The sequence below is a fragment of the Pinus tabuliformis genome, chromosome 4_1 (assembly GCF_031772625.1).
Source record: "Pinus tabuliformis cultivar Carrire ecotype Pingquan chromosome 4_1, CPIR1, whole genome shotgun sequence".
NCBI lineage: Eukaryota > Viridiplantae > Streptophyta > Pinopsida > Pinales > Pinaceae > Pinus > Pinus tabuliformis.
In genome coordinates, this window is record NC_142303.1 from 590,629,658 (window position 1) to 590,643,003 (window position 13,346).

At 37.4% G+C, this 13,346-nt stretch overlaps 1 pseudogene; it reads left to right on the plus strand.

Moving 5' to 3' along the window:
• The first annotated feature begins 9,581 nt into the window (after positions 1–9,581).
• LOC149177350 (pentatricopeptide repeat-containing protein At1g03100, mitochondrial pseudogene) lies at positions 9,582–12,588 on the plus strand (annotated as a pseudogene).
• The last annotated feature ends 758 nt before the right edge of the window (positions 12,589–13,346 follow it).

Here is a 13,346-nt window from a genome sequence, read left to right on the forward strand (position 1 = left end):
GAGGATCAAGATTTACAGGAGATCCTGGAAAGGGAGACCCTAGAGCTGGAAAAGTTTATAGAACAGGGAGGCAACCTGGGAATATTTGTTGGACAAGGTCCAACAAATATTCTTTAACAAGTCACATCAAACAGCTGCAGGAGTCAAAATAGGACATGATAACCAGGAAAACAATGGGACTTCCTCAATTGGATTAATAACAGGAAAACTAACAAAGAATCCAAGCAAGAGGAGGGGAAGAAAAAGACAGAAATAACTACTACTAGAGTGTGGCAAACTCATGATTAATTCAGGAAGGATGAAAGACCTTTCTAGTTACTCCTTTAAAACCGCACCTCAATGAAAATCACAACCTGGAACATTAGAGGACTAGGGAGCAGAAGAAAACAGAGGAATCTAGGTAAAAGGATCAGAGAGGAAAAACCTGACATAATACTCATACAAGAAACAAAATGCTCAGTGGAGAGGATCCGCGAAAAACATAACAAATGGGTAAATAGATATGAATACCTTGAAGTTAAGGCAAATAAAATTGTTGGTGGCATTCTCACTCTATGGGATCCACATAAATTTGGTGTGATTGATGCGGAGGCATCCAGACATCACCTTTCTTTGATTTTCCAACCGGTGGGTGACAGCCAATGTTACATGATCACCAATGTCTATGGTCCACAACCAATGGAGGACAAACTTCAACTCCTCACAACACTGGAGGATATGAAGAAGAGATACCCAGCTCTACCTTGGATTCTTGGAGGTGATTTTAACATAACAAAATCACTCATGGAGAAGAAAGGAGGAACTAGAATACTTGGTAGAGACTCAGTTGCCTTCCAGAACTTCATCACCAATATGAAATTGGTTGATATGGAAACAAGCAATGGAATCTTCACTTGGAATAACAAAAGAGGGGGCCCTACCCAAGTGGCCTCAAAATTGGACAGATTTATGGTTTTAGAGGAACTTCTTCTCAGGGGAAGCAACATTACTGCACTCATACTACCTTTTGGGGGTTCAGATCACTGGCCTATCCAATTGGAAGCTTTTCTTTTTGGTAAACCAAGGAACACCCCCTTCAGGTTTGAGAACGCTTGGCTCACACATTCAGATTTCCTCACAAAAATTGAAAAATGGTGGAAGGAAGAGCTTCACCTTCAAGGTATAAAGATGTTCCTTCTTCACTGCAGGCTCAAACACATTAAAGGTAGACTCAAAGAGTGCAATAAAAAGGAATTTGGTAACATCTTCAAAGCTAAAGGAGAGATGGAAAAGAAACTAAAGGAAATAAACCAGATTCTTATCACAGAAGGCTATACAGATGAAAGGAAAGAGATGGCAAAGTCACTCTTGCAGGAGTGGGACAACAGATGTCTTCAAGAGGAAATATTTCAAAGACAGAAATCCAGAGTACAATGGATTAAAGAAGGAGAGAGAAACACCAAATTCTTTCACAGATCCACCATAGCTCACAGAAACAACAATAGAAATGTGAAACTTATAGATCAACATGGAATAGAGAGAAACACTCATAAAGAGATGGAGAAGGTTCTACTCCAGCATTTTCAGAAAATTTCTGAGGAAACCTCGAAAGACAGATACCAATGCACGAAAAAATTTACGCAGTACATCCCTAAATTAGTTACGAGAGAAGATAGTTTCAATCTCAATAGACCAGTAACAGAGGAAGAAATTGAGGAAGCCGTGAAAGAGATGCAAAATGGGAAAGCATCAGGCCCAGATGGCTTTAATGTGGACTTTTTCAAAGCTTTTTAGAGGATAGTGAAATAGGACATCCTGGAGGTAGTGGAAGACTCTCAAAGATTTAAGAAAGTCTTAAAGGCGCTCAATGGATCTTTCATAGCCTTAATCCCCAAACAGGATAAGGCCACCTCTCCAGACATATTTCGACCTATAGCATTATGCAATGTGATATACAAAAGTATATCCAAAGTCATTGCCAATCGTCTCAAACCTCTCCTCCCAACCCTAGTGTCAGAGGAGCAAACGAGCTATGTGGAAGGAAGACAAATTCTAGATAATATAATTCAAGCACATGAAATGGTTCATTCACTCACTACTAACAAATAGGCAGGAATGATAATGCAGCTGGACATAGAAAAAGCCTATGACAAACTTAGCTAGTCATACATAAGAGCAATATTAAAAGCCTATGGCTTTGATCACAATTGGATTAAATGGGTTATGGCGCTAGTTACCACTACCAGTTGTTCAATTCTTCTCAATGGCTCTCCTTCCAGAACCTTCAAGCCTTCTAGAGGTCTCAGGTAAGGAGATCCTCTTTCTCCTTTCCTTTTCATTCTAATGATGGAAGGGTTAGGAAGAGCTATCAGAGCTGCTAAGGAGGAAGGGAGAATTCAAGGTCTGAGACTCACTCAAGGTGGGGACACGATGACACATCAGTAATTTGTGGATGATACTATGCTTTGAGGCACACCCACTGTCAAGGAAGCCAAATCATTCAAACAGATTCTGAGTGAGTTTGCTAGGGCAGCAGGCACACAGGTAAGTCTCACTAAATCAAAATTTTTCTTTTTCAATACAGATATTTCAATTCAAATAAATATTTCCAGAATTTTGGGCTTTCAAAGGGATTCACTGCCTGTGAAGTACCTGGGAGTTCCTCTCACTGACAAACTGCTTCACAAGGATATCTGGGAGCCTGTTCTTAATAAGCTAAAAGATAAGATCAATAAATGGACAAATAGAGCACTAAATCTAGTAGGGAGACTGATTCTCACTAAGGCTGTCCTCCAAAGTATCCCTATCTATATGTTATCTGCCATTCCAGCACCAGCCAGTGTAATTACTAATATAAGAAACATTCAGAGAGACTTTCTCTGGGGGAAAGGTGAAGAAAAGAAGAAATGGGCCCTTGTGGCATGGGACAAAGTATGCAAACCTAAGTCCCATGGTGGCTTGGGTCTTCATGACCCAAGAATTCTTAACAGAGTTCTTGGTGCCAAAATCTGGTGGAGATGGCTGAAAGAAATACAAGCCCCCTGGGCAAAACTTTGGAAGCACAAATATGCTAGCGAATGGCAGGAGAAAAATCTAATCAGAATGACAGGACAAGTAAAAGGTTCTGCAATTTGGAACAGGGCATGGGAGAACAGGGCCCTAGTCCAAAACCACAGTTTCTGGGAGATCAGAAATGGAAACCTGGATTGGTTCTGGGAGGATAATTGGCAACAGGAGGACAATCTCAAAAGTGAAGAATTAGTAGACATTCACACCGATACCATCAACAAAGGACTAAGGCGAGTAAGTGACTATTGGGACCAATCAAGGAACAATGGGAAATGGAGAACATGGAAACTTCCATATTACAGTGGAATGGGCATGCTACATACTCAAGCTATAGCCCTTCAAGATCTTTTAGACAAGAGACAAATCTTGAACTCAAACTTGAACGATCAACTAAGATGGGGAAAGAACAAGACAGTCTCTTCAACCTTAAGGAAGCCAAAAGAATAGATGCATGGCTTAACCTTCCAAACACTAATAAGACATGGAAATAAATTTAGGAAAATCCTCATTGGATGAAAGTTAAACTGTTCAAGTGGTTGGTTCAACAGGGCAAGATTTTGACATGGGATAACCTAAGAAAAAGAGCTTTGTTGGCCCCTCAAGATGTCACTTATGTAGACAACAGGAAGAACTATAAATCATCTACTAAATAGATGCACTTTCACTACAATACTTTGGAATTGGGTTGGAGAAGTCTTCGAGCAGACAGACAGAAATGTTAATGACATCACTACTATGTTGAAGAATTAGCGGAAAATTTTTCGAATAATGAGATCATTAACTCCGCTTGGATGCTGACCCCAGGATTCATAATTTGGAATGTCTGGAAGGAGCGCAACAATAGGATTTTCAAGGAGAAAGCGAGTTCAGTGAGCAACATCCTTAAACTAATCTTTAAACAACTCAAAGAGATCGTTCATATCCTGGGAGGTGCAGCTATTGGCAAACCCATCGGGCAAAGAGAGGCCAGAATATTGGAGAAGTTAGAGCTCAAGGTTCATCCCCCTCAGGGTTCTATGCAAATTAACAAGAATACCTCAGCAGATAAGTCTTCTTGGCAACCCCCTTCTCATGGATTTTTAAAATTTAACATAGACGGGGCTTCAAAAGGGAATCCGGGAGAAGCTGGTTATGGAGGGGTCTTGAGGGATGAGGAAGGAAACATACAAGTCATCTTCCACAGTTATCTAGGAAAAGCAACCAACAATATGGCTGAGCTCATGGCGATGGAATTATGCCTAGAAATACTGCTCAAGTACAACATTCACAATGTCATCATTGAGGTTGACTTGGAATTAGTCATTAACTCAGTGAAGAGGATAAATGCTGGCACTACTCCTGAGAAAATCTCAGAACACTGGTGGCTTCTGCAAGTCTACCAAAGAATCCAAGTGCACCTAAGAAGGCTAAGAACTCTTAGGTTGGTGCATGTTCGCAGGGAAGCCAACAAAGTTGCAGACTGGCTTGCAAATGAGGGGGTTTGAAACAAGCATATTGACTTGTGCTGTTGGTGGGAGGAGATAACGGATGACAGGTTGAAGGAGGGATGCTCATCTAGGGCCATCAGCGATCGACAACAGTATCAGGAAAAATCAAGAGACAAAATTTTCCGAAACAGAGCCACAGAGACGAGGTCTCATTGATCTGGATTCATTATGAAATGTTATGACATAAGTGAGGTCCTTTTTAGGATGCAGGTCTATGTCGGCCTCCTTAACCCAGGTAATAGCAAACCAACAGTCTCAGAGGGACGACCGGAAGGTGGGATCTTCATCTTCCTTTGGCCCATGCGTCGGAATCCAGATTTTCTCGGCAGGCGCAAAACCCCTGCTTGTATTCTAGTGATAGATTTACTGCCCTCGGGGTGGTTTCCGGTTTATCGCATGCTCATTAGGCCAAAAGCGGTTTTTCACAATCGGGAGCGATTCCACTCACCACGTGACACGTGGCTAAGGGTGGGGAGGAATTATCGCCCTCATCGTGCAGTAACTATCGGTGCTTTTAGTCTGAGCGATATGATCCCTAACCGTTGGATCAAGCGAGGACAATCCACGGCCAGGAATGAGCGTGCATGTTGGTGGGTCCGAAACAACGGTTATGTTTCGAGCTGTTTGCACGACCTCATGGGAATCGCACGCAAATGGTGGATTTCGGGTGGTAAAAGTGATCGCAGGTTATGTCAAAAATGGACCCGATATGATTATAAATTATGGTCTATAGGGTTCATCGGGTCCGATGTGTTTGTTAAAAGGTGAGCTTGTTGGCCACCCAATATGTTTTTCATCCACTGGATCTTTAGCTTAGGATCCAACGGTCAGTTTTGGACTGCTTGTTTGATTTGGTGGGCCCGCGTCCCTGGGTTCGCTTTGTCGTCTTGCGACCATGGATTGGGGTGGGCCTGTCATATTGGTGGGCCTCACCACCGAGGTCGCCGTTTGTACACTATTTCTCCTTTTTCTAATTGAATAGAAGGATCCGCTCTTGCCTTAGCAAAAAAAAATTGATAATTAGTTATATTCTTATTACCTTAAAAGGTTAAAGGGCCCTATGAATATAAAATTTTTAACTATTTTATAAACTTTTAATTATAAATATATATATTAAAATAAATTAATATTAAATTAATAGTTAGTTATAAAAGCTATTAACTAAATATAAATATATAAATATAAGAGTGATTTAAGGGTAAGAAAGAATATTTTAAATAATTGTTTATTTAAGTGTTAAATTAGCATATTATCATAGATTGATTTCAAGATTATTTTCCTTTATTAATTAAGTTAAAATTATTAGTATATAACTAATAGCATAAACAAATGCTATTAAAATACCTCAAACTATATCAACCACTCCTCAAAGAACAAAGGCCACCGATACGGGAAAACAAGGGGAAATTTACTAAAAAGAAAACAAGAACAAGCTATAACCTAGTGGGGGGGGGGGAAGGGAAGAAAACGACTAGGAAGGGAGGGTTGAGATCCAACAACTACTGATCTTCCAGCCATCCTCTCTATTGAGATTGCTCGACCTTTTTTCAATCTCAAGGGCTTCCCTAAATTTCCGGTGATGGAAATGCGAAACTCTAGCAATAACACTAGCCTCCTCGATACAGACATGATGATTGGTTTTCTCCACATGCTCCTATGCTTAAGGTCAGCTGCGTGTTCACTAATCCTTTGATTAATGGAGCGACCAGTCTCACCAATATAGGGGGTCCCACAGGAACAAGGAATAATATATACCCCTTTCATGTCCTTAGGGTCGATAGGATCCTTCACAGATCTGAGGGACTTACGAATGGTGTTAAGGGGTCTAAAAGTTAAGGGGACATTATGCTTCTTAAGAATCCTCGCAATCCTATCAGTGGTTCCCTGAACAAACGGAAGATGGACACCTGGAATCCATTCTTTTGGTTCTCTTTTAGTTAACAAATTCTTGGCCACTTAGAGGAAAGCCTTCTGTCCCATGTATCTACTATAACTGTTCTCCACAAAGACACTAAGGAGATGGGATTTCTCCTCTTCGAAGCTCTTTTCATCAGAGATCCTTATGGAACGAGTAGCAAGGGTATTGAGAACCCCCAACTTCTAAGCTAGGAAATGGTGTTGAGAACCCCCAACTTCTGAGCTAGGAAATGGTGAGAACTAGCATGAAGATACTGCTTCGTATGAGTTTTCTTACGAAACACTCGGTGGGAGAGGGAACCATCACTATTCTTAGAAATAAGAATATCAAGGAAAGGGAGGCAACCATCTACTTCTTGTTCTTAGGTGAACTTGATGGCCGAGGATTGACTGTTGAGATGGTCGAAGAAGAGATCTAACTCCTCTTGGCCATGAGACCAGATGACATTAGTGTCATCTACATATTTTTTCCAAAGCTTAGGCTAATGTTATTGCTAGAGTTTCACATTTCCATCACCAGAAATTTAGGGAAGCCCTTGAGATTGAAAGAAGGCCGAGCAATCTCAATTGAGAGGATGGCTAGAAGACCAGTAGTTGTTGGATCCCAACCCTCCCTTCCTAGTCGTTTTCTTCCCTTCTCCCCCCCTAGGTTATAGCTTGTTCTTGTTTTCTTTTTAGTAAATTTCCCCTTGTTTTCCCATATCTAGTGGCCTTTGTTCTTTGAGGAGTGGTTGATATAGTTTGAGGTATTTTAATAGCATTTGTTTATGCTATTAGTTAGATACTAATAATTTTAACTTAATTAATAAAGGAAAATAATTTTGAAATCAATCTATGATAATATGCTAATTTAACACTTAAATAAACAATTATTTAAAGTATTCTTTCTTACCCTTAAATCACTCTTATATTTATCTATTTATATTTAGTTAATAGCATTTATAACTAACTATTAATTTAATATTAATTTATTTTAATATATATTTATAATTAAAAGTTTATAAAATAGTTAAAATTTTTATATTCATATGGCCCTTTAACCTTTTAATGTAATAAGAATATAACTAATTATCAATTTAATAATGTTAAATTAAATTAATTAATTAATAAAAGAAAAATAATCTTGTAATCAATCTAGGATAATATGCTAAATAAAAATTTAAATTATTTAAAATATTCTTTCTAACCCTTAAATCACTCTAATATTTATATATTTATATTTAGTTAATAACTTTTATAACTAACTTTTAATTTATAATTTTTTAATATATATTTATAATTAAAAGTTTATAAAATAGTTAAAACTTCTATATTCATATGCCCCTTTAACTTTTAATTTAATAATAATATAACTAACTATCAATTTAATAATCAAATTAAATTAACTTATGAATTAAATAAAGGTTATGCCTCTAGTCCAGTCCAACTAACTGTTTTTGCTCAAATTTAGCTGTTAGTCAATATAGCCGGTCAAGAATTTTATTCGTTAGATGTTCCGCTCTGACTATTTAACATGCATAGCTAGATCCGATTCTTCAACTTGTCCTGACGATGAATCACATTGGTTTCACACTGGTTGGTTCGAAACACGTTGGTAAATGAAATATCATGTGATTTACGCTGAAAAATCTCTCATAAAAAATCTAAAAAATACTTCCCTATATTTATGGATGACATTTCTAATATACTACTTGTTAATGTAATATCATTCATAAATTTCAATTAAGGCTTATAAATATATGGAATAAACCAAATATCCTGCAACCTATAACACTTTATTAATATAACATCTTCCATCAATATACTAAGATATTTTAAATTAATTTTCTCAAAAATTTAATATTTTAAAACTATTTAAAATAGTTTAATGATCGAACCTAAATAAATAATAATAGAATTTATATTGAACAATAATCCAACTAATTATCTTAACCTATCCAATATAACATTGGTGTATTTAGTTATACAATTTTCAAGTTCCCCCAGTGAGATTATGACATGAGAGCTAATTTCAACTTTAAATGGAGAGAAATGTTTAGTGGTAAAAACTGAATGAGATCATTGGTTCCATGGAAATATATAATTTTACAAAAATGCATATTTTTATTTAAAATAGTAATCAGTAGAAGTTGAAGATTTACATTAATTAAAATAGAATGTGAAGGTGGAAATACACATTATTTATTTTTTTAAAATGAATATAAAAATGTATATTTAAGTTAAAGTTGTGCTGTGTTTTATAGCAAGAAAATTTATCATAATTGTGATTTACATTAATTAAAATAAAATGTGAAGGTGGAAATACACATTATCTATTTTTTTTAAATGAATATAAAAACGTATATTTAAGTTAAAGTTTTGTGTTGTGTTTTATAGTAAGAAAATCTATCATAATTGTATTGTGATTTATAATATAATTGACGAATAATAAAATACAAATATTTATTTAATTTAAAAAATATATAAATATACTTTATTTATTTGTAGTAAAATGTATATTATATATACATATTTGCTTTGGCAGAATAAATGTGTATAATTATATAAACACACACTTCTGATATTTGAAACCAAACAAAATATTAAAATGGCCTTCCAAATCAGTATATGAGTATAAAAGGGAGGAGATTTTATATATATATATATTTGGAGTGTGTGAAAATAATTTAAAAATCAACCATATGTATTATTTGATGTGATGATGATGGTTAACGTCCATTGAGACCAAATTGGTCTATCGCACCTATAATTTTTTTAGTTTTTAATTATCTGGCTCCTCGTCTTTCTTGGCAAGATTGATGCTGTAGCTTTCTTTTTGTTCTCTACAGTCTTCTAACTTCCTTTATCTTACATCCCCTTCATCTCTTCTGATTTATTTGACAAAAAATAAAATCAATCAAATGAGTAGTCTTGGAATCTAATGAAACTCATACCCAAAATATAAAAAATAAAATCCGATCAAAACTCTTAACCAAAAAAATCAAAACTAAAAAATATGAAAAATGAATTAAGGTTACAACAGATAATCTGATATTAAAAAAATATGAAAATGAGTTAAAGTTATTATTCTCTGGGTCCATTAGAAGCCTCGTGGAAGTCATTAAAATAATTGATTTCATTTCATTTCAATCTCGTAACACTCTACACAGGGATCGTCCTCTTCCGAGATATCATGTCAAGCAACGGCTTCGACCCATCCAGTGTACTAAAGCCTAATCGCCTGGACTCGGTTGTAGCTTGCAGTATTTCCTTAACCGTTTGGAACAGCCTGCATTGTTACCCTTTTCTAGGCCCTATGTCTCGATGACCCTGAATCGGTCAATCTTTTGTGCTTCTTCATCTCTCATTCATCTTCCTCTGCAACTGTTATTTTCTGGTTAGGCTCAATTCACGGTCCATTCATTTCTCTCCGAGATCATCTGACCCCAAGTATTAATGGGTTTGCTTTTGTGAAATTCATCTAGTCATGTCATTGGTGTTAATCCGAAGGAATGCCGCGGTGCTTCCTCATTTCCCCAAAATTAATTTAAAATACGGGGTTTCCTTGTTTCCTTCGTTATCTGCTCTAGTTCACACTCAAACTGCTGAAGCTGGCTGTCATTTCTATTTTCAGTCTACAGGTCCTTTGGTTAGATCCGATTCGCTTCTTACAATTCCCAAACCCATAAACCCTAAATCCGTTACCTGTCCTTTTTGCAGGGAATTTTCTTCTACTACATCTGCCAGAATCTTGGCTCGTGATCGTGATGCAGCTGCATTGGCGGAGAGATTACAAAAGGCCATTGAGTCTCGCAGAGTCGAGGATGCTTGGCCAATATATGTACAGTTGAAGAAGCTGGTAGGTTTCCCAACAAGGCTGATTCTCAACAGGTTGATTATTGTTTCGTCATACTCCGAAGATTCAAAATGGTTAAAGAAAGCATATACATTAGTTTTTACAGTCCTCAAAGAGAGGAAATGGGAGCTGTTGGGTCGCGATGCTTTGACCCTTCTATGCCTAGGCCTCGCAAGAGCCCAAATGCCGGTTGATGCTTCCACGATTTTGAGAATAATGGTGGAGAAACATGAGTTTCCTCCTGTGGGTATTTGGAAATCAATGATTGCACACATGGTCAAGTCTGAGACTGGTACATTTCTAGCACCTGAGTTATTGATTGAATTTTGTAGTCTGATTAAAGAGGCTAAGCCCGGCAACAGGCGAGTGCTTGCGATGAGGCCTGATGCTACGACATTTAATATTGTTTTGAAGGCCTCTCTGGAATTTGGGAACATTAGGAAGGCAAAAAAGATATTGGAATTCATGCCAGGAGCAGGAGTGAAGCCTGATGCTACCTCCTTTATGTTGATGGTTCAAGTTTATGAGAAAAATGGTTGCAGAGACGAACTGAAGGAACTGAAGAGGAACATTGGTAAAGATCCCCGCATGGTCGATGATCAGTACCAACAATTCTACAGCAGCCTTATGGCATGCCATTTTAAATTTGGCGATGTGGATGCTGCCTCAGAGCTTATGCTGGACATGCTTCGGTCTGCTAGACTGAAACATAGCAATGTTGATGCAAGGAAACCTGTATCGAAGACTGTAAATGACATTGTAAATAACAATTTCGATTTAGCGAAACCTACATCACGGGCTTTAAATAAGGTTCCTAAGAACAATGCAGTAGAGATGCAGGATAGATTTGAAACTGATTGTGATAAATTATGCCAGCGATCTGTAGATCAGGTTGGATTTGGAAATTCATCTAAGCTGCATTTGTATTCTGAAGTTAAGATTGAGCCTGAAAAATTACAAAATAATTTTGCTGTCGAAGTTATGAAGAATGAATGCCTTGTTAATTATAAGGATGGAATGCTGATTCCAAACGAGAAGATTTGTGCTAAGCTTGCGAAGGGTTATTTGCAATCTAATAGGTCTGAGGAATTAGCACGGTTTCTTATCAGGGTAGACCGAGAAAGAAGCCCCATATTAGCAGAAGAGTCTGCATGTTCTCAGATCATTGATGCGTGCATTGAGCTGGGTTGGTTGGACTATGCACATGACATGCTTGACGAAATGAATTCAGCTAACCTAGCTGTTTGGGTTGGGTTATACTCATCACTGCTGAAAGCTTATTGCAAAGCAAGATGTCCCAGGGAAATTGCTGCTATTCTTAGGGAAATAAGAAAGGCAGGGCTTCAACTAGATAAAAGTTGTTATGAGGAAATGATTGAAGCAGGAATGGCGAAAAAAGATCTGCGTAACGCTAAAGATCTCTTCAGAGAGGTGGGAAAAACAAAGAACACTACATTCATGAATGGCAATCCAACATCGATGATTAGATTTGCAAGGAGCACTAAATTGAATTTGAAAACCCTTTTCCTAGAGGAGGTCAAGGAGGACCAACACATTGTTCCAGGTATTTATGCAATGAATTCTGCTATTCAGTTCTTTTGTAAGGGACACCTGATGGATGACGCAGAGAAAGCTTTCAAAAAGATGAAAAAGCTGGGTCCTCAACCAAATTCACAAACATTTGAATCTTTAATAGATGGATACTCTGCACAAGGAAACTATAGGGAAATTACCATATTGTGGGGAGACATGAAAAGGATGGTATCTGCCTCTGCGGAGAGTGGAGGTGAGGTCATAGGGTTGGACAAAGAGCTGCATGACACTCTTCTGTGCAGTTTTCTTACAGGTGGCTATTTTGAAAGATCCTTGGAGGTGATCACTCGAATGGAACAACTAAATATGTTTATTGACAAATGGAAGTATAGACAACTTTATTTAAAGTTGCACAAGGATCTTTACAGACATACGAAGGCACCCGAAGAACAAACCGACGCACAAAAAAAGAGAATACAACATGTCTTGGCATTTAAGAAATGGGCAGGTAAAGTTTAGATCATTAACCTATTTAGTCCTTTGAAGGCATCACCATTCTTGCGTGGGCTTGAGCTTGGGGTCTTCACTATTACATCAAGGGATCTTTTTTGCATTTGTTTATGTTTGTGAAAGAGAGGAAGGGAGAGACGAAGGCAGTAGATTATCCACATTTACAAACCGCTCTTCTGCTACTTTGGAAAAGAGAAAAGTAATAATGTAGAGTGCCAAGATGTCAATTATATATCTCTGTTCTCCTCTTATCCTGCAGTTTTTGTTGCTGCCGTTGCTTACTTGAATTTCCTAACCTTGCCGAGTCTCAATGTACAAGGTTTCATTGACGTTTAGAGATCTATAGAACCTAAGGGTTTATAGGGTGTTTTCACTTTTTTTTTTTTTACAGAGTTTGAGACATGTTACTGGAATCTTAAAAGGAATACCGCAATCCAGAATAGAGGAGTAAAAAAATGGAAGCTACATTTAGGTGGTGAATTTGTGATTACATCCTTGTCATATGAATCACAAAAGAAACAGCCTTTATTCTCTTTTGCAACTCTGTGCACGCACTGGTGCAAAATGAGAGGGTAGGTGAAAGAATAAAGCAATGATTGAAAATATCGCAAGTTTTTTTTTTTAATTTCCCTTTGAATGTACAAAGAAATAAAGTAAGAGATCCAGCTGAATAGTCAAGCACAATGGAGGTACAAAGAAATAAAATAAGAGATCCATCTGAATAGTCAAGCACAATGGAAGCAGAATCCTTGGATCTGAAAGTGGTAGCTTCTGACAAATTTGACTAATTTATCATGTACTTGACATTGACCATGGATGATCTCAAAAATGGGAGACTTCCAGGATTCTAAATGTCTTTCCTCTGGCCCAACTGATGCTTTCATGATGTTGAAGAACTTTATAATCACCTTTAGCAGGAAATAAGCTCACTTAGTCTTCCAGAAACTGGGATATATTTGCCATTTTGTGCCCAATTCTTCCTTGATCTGTAAGGTCATGCTCATGTTCATTTGGAA